We start from the raw sequence: 8,115 nt of genomic DNA on the forward strand, positions 1-8,115 counted from the left end.
AGATAGGAGAGACTAGGAGACAAGGAGGAAAGAGGAAGTAGGAAGGAGGAGTCAAGATGGAGAGTCTGGAGAAAGCAGAACCACCAGCCACCTCTCGCTGGTAAGACCACGTGGAAAAACATAGAAATGGGTTAATAATTAAGACAGAGCTAGCCGATAAGAAACTAGTACCTGGCTAACAGCATTATATCAAATTCAGAGTCTCGGTGTGTTAATTGGGGCTGGCGCGGCGGCGGGACAAGACCCGCAGCGGAAGGAAAAACCATACTCCTTACAGAGCTGTTCATCAGGGTCTAAGCCTCAGCTTTCAGAATAGACATAGGATACTTTATCAGATTATATGAACTGTCATACTAAAGGTGGCATTTTGTAATTGTACTCTACTCAAAGTGATAATAAATTAAATAATTAGCTACTTTTTTGTATTTTGTCATTACTTTGGCAGGTGAAACCATTGCTGCATTTTGAAAATATTTCTTAAAATATTATATGTAGGCTCATACTGACCTTCAGCCAATCAATCGAAACGCAATGGCGCCTTCCAGGAAGTTCTTCCTTGTGGGCAACAGAAGATGATCTTGAGGAAGAAGTGCCTGGGAGAACTCAATTGTACTCTGAACGCAGTCAAGGTGCCTGCAGACACCGAGTTGTGCATCCCCCACTGCCTACATCGACTTCACCAGGCAGAAGCTAGCTCCCAAGATTGCTGTGGCTGCGCAGAACTGCTACAAAGTGACTAATGGCGCTTTCACCGGGGAGATCAGCCTTGGAGTGATCAAAGACTTGGGAGCCCAATGGGTAGTGCTGGGGCACTCAGAGAGAAGGCATGTCTTCAGAGAGTCAGATGAGTTGATTGGACAGAAAGTGGCCCATGCCCTAGCAGAGGGCTTCAAGAGTGATCGCCTGCATTGGGGAGAAGCTAGACAAAAAGGAAGGTGGAATCACGGAGAAGGTTGTTTTTGAGCAAACCAAGGTCATCGCAAATAATGTGAAGGACTGGAACAAAGTTGTCCTGGCCTATGAACCTGTATGGGTCATGGGTACCTGCAACACCTCGGCAGGCCCAGGAAGTACACGAGAAGCCACGGGGATGGCTGAAATCCAATGTCTCCGATGCGGTGGCTCAAAGCACCAGAATTATTTATGGAGGATTTGTGACTGGAGGGGTCATCTAAATCTGTCAAGTCATTTGGAGTAGGGACTAGGCCTTTTCTCCTGTCTCTAAGATAAGGGAGTATCCCTCCATGCGGGATGTGCTCCCAAAGTCCTTTTGTCTAGCATCTATATTCTTACCACACACACACACACACACACACACACACACACACACACACACACACGATAGTTATAAAGATAGGTAATTGATAGGTGATGGGTACATAACAGATCGATAATAGGTTTATGATATATAAGTAGATGGTAGATGAATAGATAGGTAGATAAAAGATGGACAGGTATTTAATAAATGAATGATAAATGGTAACAGACAGATGGATATGGGTTTATTACAGATAAATGATAGGTGGGTAGACAGAATTGTTAGATAATAGGTAGATGGCAGATGATAAACAGATAGATGGTAAGTGGTTAATAGGTTTATAATATAGAAATGACTGATAGCTGGATAGAAGGGTAGATAGTAGATTGAAAGCTACATAATAGATTATTTGTAGATCATTGATGGATATTGGGTTTATAATGGTTAGATGTTAGATAGATAGATAGATAGATAGATAGATAGATAGATGGATGGATGGATGGATTTTTGCTAGAACATATTTTTCAGAACACATAGTGAAGACACAGGTTAAAAACAAATCCATATTGAGATTCTGATGTAGATGGAATAGTGATCATTTTAGCTGTATAAGAAATGGTGTAATCAAGCTGGTCGTTGGTGGTGCATGCCTTTAATCCCAGCAGTTGGGAGGCAGAATCAGGCATATTTCTGTAAGTTCGAGGCCATCCTGGTCTACAGAGCTAGCTCCAGGACAGGCTCCAAAACAATACAGAGAAACCCTATCTGGAGAAAAGAAAAAAAGAAAATATAAATAAATGGTTTATATGATACATACGCTTTTATTCTCGTAAGTATATCTTCAATAACTACCTCAGATTGATTCCCCATTGCATACTAGAGTTATCTATTCAACGCATAGAAGTAAAATTCAATTCACATAAGTACTGCATTTTAACACTCTCATATTTTCTTCTTGCTGATCACATGATGCCTGTTTTATCCCCTTTGTGAAACTATGTCTTCTCATTTCCATAAAAATTGTGAGCCTTCATTTCTCCTCTTTGTCTATTTTGATGTTTTCATCCATGTACAGTGTGTCTTGCTCTTATTTCCCCACAACTCCCCCCTGCAATCCCCAGTGATGTTCTGTCTTGAGCATGCTGTGAAAATCCCCAACATTCATTTTCCCAAGAAGCAGTAGCAGCTATGTTTACAGCAAAAGGCCATTGCTTGAATGTGTTTCACTATGATTTTGTACCATTAGGCTAGTTACAAAAATGTCCTTATAGGAAGAAGATAAATTCCTTCATCAGATTGCCAATAGGTAAGTCTGTGGGGCATTTTAATGATTAATAATTAATACTGGAGAGCTGAGCCTACTATACAGGTGGTATAAGAAAGCAGGCTGGGTAAATTAGGGGGAACAAGTCAGTAAATATCATTCCTTCATGGCTTCTGCCTTAGTTTCATTCTCTAAGTTCCTGTTCTAGAGTCCTGCCCTGATCTCAAATTGTAATCTAAGTGTTATAAGAGGAAGTAAACCCTTTCCCTTTGGAGTTACTTTTGGCCATGGTGTTTTATCTATCCCTAACTAGGAAAAAGAGGTAGGAAAAAATATTTATTAATTGCTTATTTGCAAGGAGCCTCATTAGCATAGTAGATAGCACTTCAGTCTCATAAATACCTATTTGCTTAAAACAAAATAATTTTAAGTAACAAATACCCATTTATTTTCCTATACACAAACTAGAAAAAAAGTCACATGTCAAGTAACTATTAAAATTAGAGAGCAAGTGAAATGATGGAAAACCAAATGAACCATGTAGGTATTATTTAGAAAGTCACAAGGATTCTTTAACTTTGCAAATGAAAAACAAGTGGAGATTTTTGGTTGACATTAAAAAGGCCAGCATTATTATAATATCTACAAAAATGTCTATAGGCCTTTCAACTCTCCAGGATGATAATGTCATCTTTCAGAGACAATTTGGATTTATCAATTAGTTTTACAGATCAATGGGGTTTCCACAATTTACAAAAGAAACCATGAATGAATGTGTGAAATGCAGAGGACAGAACATATTTGATTTTAGTAATCCAAGATAGATACTTAAAAGATAAAATTAAGTTGTATATAACTTTCTCATGCCATCAGAAAAACAAACTGATTGAAATACAAATCACAAGTAATGATAAAATGGTATATTATTTTGAAGAAATATCCAACCAAGCCATACAGGGATTGATGTCAGCTATAGTCATGTTTAATATCCACATTAATCACCTTGAAATGAAAGTAAACAATATGTTAATAAAATTTTCAGATTTGCTAAACTGAGTACTAAGTTAGCATGCACAGTAGTAGCAAGACAGAGAAATTATTTTGATGATATACATCGAAGAAAAATAATGACTTTTATTCAGAAAAACCAGGCTAATGCTATGGGTTTGGATGGCAATCTTAAACCTTTATCTAATATAAGAGGAAACAAGGCATAAATAATGGCAGAAATTATAGTTATTAACAGTACTTCAATAATGTGTGAGGAGTAAGAATAAATACAGTATTTAAGCATTAGAAATGTTATATTTTCATTTTACAGAGAGAAAAGGAAACCATTTCTCTATATGATTCTGGCAAAACATTTTAATATTTGGTATTTACCATTATTCCAAAAACATATGATTAATAGTAAACATGTCGGAAATGAAATGGCTAATAATGTTGACTAAGGAGTGATTCTGATAAAATTCTATGAAAAATTAAAACAATAACCTTGAAGCTTTCAAACCATGGCAAAAAGATCATAAGAGACATATGGAGTAATATTCCTCACCACAGAATGGTACTGATAGCCTTCACTCCAAGCATGGCTTTGAATAGTCAGATTAAGCTGATTCTGTAATTGTCATCAAATCATAACCACTGTATTTTTGATAGACTACTAAGTAAGCAGTTACATGCAGTTATTTGTATGTAATAACTTAGTCCTCCCCAAGCCATGTAAATAAATAAGATGATGAAATAAGAATCAATACAACACATCAATAATCTCCGAATAGTGAAACAATAGTTCTGAAGGAATCATGAAAATACATTTATTTGTACAGGGAGGTGGAGTTTTCTCATCAGATTAGGGACAAGAGTCCAGAATTACTGAGGCTTGGAGTTATATTGCTGGTGAAATAGCAGAGGATGTGACGACATTAATTTTTATTTCTTGATCCTTCAAACCATTGCATGCTTAGGGCCACTTCCAGAAGGGAATTTATTGACAAAGTATTTATTTACTTACCATATTTACTTACCATTGTACTTTTATTTCTGGAAAGTACAGGCATATTTCAAACTGTTATGTCATGTAGTTGTAGAAATAAGAATCTTGTCATATACATTTGCAAGTATGAATTAGTATGTATGATTCTAACATTTGAAAGCATGTTCTTACACAAATTTATGTTATGTCAAGACATTTTTTTTATATTAGAGTCTGGGCCAAAATCAGGGACATCAGTACAGGCAAAAGTTCTCAGAAGTCACTCAAGGAGGTGTTTGAGCAACATTCATTCATCATAGTCTACCAGCTTAGCTCCTGAGCTATAGACAGATGGGACATCACACACATTACAGGGTAAACAGAGTACTCAGCCAGCTGTAGAACACTGTGCTGTGTTAGAGTGCATGTATTTTGGGGCTTTAATATATTTGGAAAGAAGCAAAAGTACTATGCCCCTCAAAACAAACATCAGCAACAAAAACGTGAATATGGAGAACTGTGTCAGTGTTTTATGTTCTATAAAGTATTTTGTGATCCATCTCTTTCAATATTTATCATGCTATCTCTGGCCAGTCTCTTCAGTACGAACACACACACACACACACACACACACACACACACACACACACACACACACACCATTGATCAACTCTATTTAAAAAATAAGAATAGTGTTTTATTTTCCAAACATGTTATACGCATTCTGTTTCTGCTCCTATCTAGAAATATATGATGGTCATTCTGGGTACAATTCAATGTCACTTACTTCGCCAAACTTCATAATACTGCTTTTGTTATTTCCAATAACCTTTATTTTGTCTTTTTTAAAAAATGCATATTAATTATATAAAAAACACCAATCAGGATTATCTTCATATTCCCATATGTGCATTCATTGTTTGCCCTACCCATTTTCTACCCAGGCTCTTGTTTTCTTCCCTGAGCATTGTTCCTAGTCCTTAAGCACTACTCTTATGAGATGATGGGAGATGTCATTCTGTAAATAATTTTCTCTTATTGGTTAATGAATAAAGCACTGCTGGCCAATAGGAAAGGAAGATAGGAAGGACTAGGAGAAAGGAGGAGAGAGGAAGTAGTAAGGAGTCAGCATGGGGAGACTGGAGAGAGCAGAACACCAGCCCTACTCTCCGGCAAGATGAGACCATGTGGAAACACTTAGATGAATAGAAATGTGTTAATAATTAAGACAGAGCTAGCCAATAAGAAATAAGTAACTGGCCAACAGCATAATATCAAATACAGTATCTCTGTGTTATTTGGGGCAGCGGTGGGTCAAAGGAGGCAGGGACAACCTTACTTGTAACACACTTATAGATGTGATCAGTAACTTTGGGGTTCATGATGTGTCAGTACATCATTATGTTTGGGAATAAGACTGTGGAATCATCATGCTTTCTTTTGGATTCTAGGATTTTACTCATTAACTGTATAATGTTGAGTAATTTATTTGGCTCCATTTTATCCAGTTTCTCCTCTTTAAATACTGGGTAGAATTCTCTCTTTGTTGCATAGTTGTGGAGGTTAAATGAGTTAATAAATATAATAACACTCCTCCATTTTAAGTTTTCCAAATCTGCCAGCCCTGATTACCAGTCTGTGTAGACCATAAACCCCTCTAAAGAAGGATCAGGACCTCATCTTTTCATCTTCTCTAGCCAGCACAGCCCATCCAGGCAATGTAACATTTTAAAAGTAGATCTGTGCCAATAGTGAGTTGGTACATAGGATGAGGGACAGAAGGTCACAGAGAAGAGAGCCCTACATATGGCACTAATATTTTACGACTTACATTTTCCTGGCAGAGAGAAAAAGGAAGAGCCTGTCATCCATGCTGGACTCTAGGAATCCACAATTGCACCCTTCCATCTGGGAAGCTATGATATATGCTGCAGAACCAATTTCCCCTTGCAAAAGAACCAGGACAGACAGTGGAAACTGTGAGAGCTCAGAAGGCATGCGAAGGTGTCAGAAGCTGCTCCCCAGCACCCAGCAGCTTGTAGTGCTCCCCTGACCTCTTGGTTCTGAGCTGCCAATTCAGCCTCTTTATACTGTGCTTAGGCCTGCAATGCAGTGTTGTTCCTGGTACATAAAGTGGTGAAAAATTCCTCAAGGAGGAAGGATCTGCTTCAGTGATTAAGGGTGATGGACACCATAATGTGCTCTGCTCTCCTGCTTGCTATTGTTCTGACCCTTTCTGTTTCTATATATTTCCTGAATTCTGGCCACTGTCCAAGAATTTCACATTTTTCTCATTCTTCAGCCCTGCAAATAGCTCCCACAGTCTTTGTTTCCTTTTTCTGTTATCTTTTCTCTTGCCTATGGCTGACTTTTGAGCACACTGACACACACTATTTATCTTTGTCTTGTTTCATGCTTGCTGCCATTACCTACTCTGACCCTATACCCAGCCCTAAAGTACTGGTGACCAGCATAGCTCCAAGGGAGGTAAATTAGTGTCTCCTATCAAGTTGAAGATTTTCTTCATGATGTTTCCTTAGGAGATGAGCTTTCTAGAATAACAGATGACAGCCACAGAAATGGGAGTTGGAACAAGCTCTGCTGTGCAATGCTACTTTCCTATGTAGAGCCCAATTTTTCTATGTATCTATATATGTATAAGAGGTATACAAGGAAGTTCTTGGGAATACTATTTTGACTATTTAACTAACTAACAAAGCATGAAATAAACTAGTACCAATAGGATCCTTATTTAAAAACAAACACCCACTGTTCAGAAATGAATCATTGACAAAAAGGAGTATCAAAAAATTAAAAGTCATGCCAGGTGGTGGTGGCACCCACCTTTAATCCCAACACTCAGAAGATAGAAGTGTGCAGATCTCTGGGAGTTTGAAGCTAGCCTGGTCTACAGAGGAAGCTCTAGGACAGGCTTGAAAGCTACACAGAGAAATCCTGTCTCAAAAAAAAAAAAAAAAAAAAAAAAAAAAAAAAAAAAACACAAACAAACACAAAAACAAAACAAAAAAACAAAAAATTAAGTCAGGGGAGAGAGATGACTCAGTGGTTAGAAGTGGCCATTGCTCCTGTAGAGGATCCAAGTTTGGTACCCTGTACCTATGTCAGGGATCTCACAACTGCCTATAACTACAGTTCTGAGAGACCTGATGCTCTCTTCTAGATCCCTAGTTCACCTGCATGCATGTACACATGCCCACCCTCAGATATACACAAATAAATACATAACTAAAAATAATGTATCCCTAATATAAAAATGGTCTTTTGGAGCCCATTCCACACAGAGGGATATTCCCTCAGCCTAGACACATCGGGGAGGGCCTAGCCCTGTACCAAATGATATAACAGACTTTGAAGACTCCCCATGGAAGGCCTCACTCTCCCTGGGGAGCAGAAGGGAGATTGGCTGGGGGGTTGGTGGGGGGGGACAGGGGAGGACACGGTGTGGGAACTGGGATTGAAATGTAAAAGAAGCTTGTTTCAAATAAAAAATATCTTAAATATTAAGAGTTAAAAGACATAATCATTGAAGTATCTTATTTTAGACTTATAAATCACCTCTACTCTCATCATTAAGAGATAGCAAAGCCATTGATCAGA

At 38.0% G+C, this 8,115-nt stretch overlaps 1 pseudogene; it reads left to right on the forward strand.

Annotated features, from left to right (window-relative positions):
• The first annotated feature begins 531 nt into the window (after positions 1 to 531).
• On the forward strand, positions 532 to 1,175 carry LOC127217664 (triosephosphate isomerase-like; annotated as a pseudogene).
• The last annotated feature ends 6,940 nt before the right edge of the window (positions 1,176 to 8,115 follow it).

The sequence above is a fragment of the Phodopus roborovskii genome, unplaced genomic scaffold (assembly GCF_943737965.1).
Source record: "Phodopus roborovskii unplaced genomic scaffold, PHOROB, whole genome shotgun sequence".
Lineage (NCBI taxonomy): Eukaryota > Metazoa > Chordata > Mammalia > Rodentia > Cricetidae > Phodopus > Phodopus roborovskii.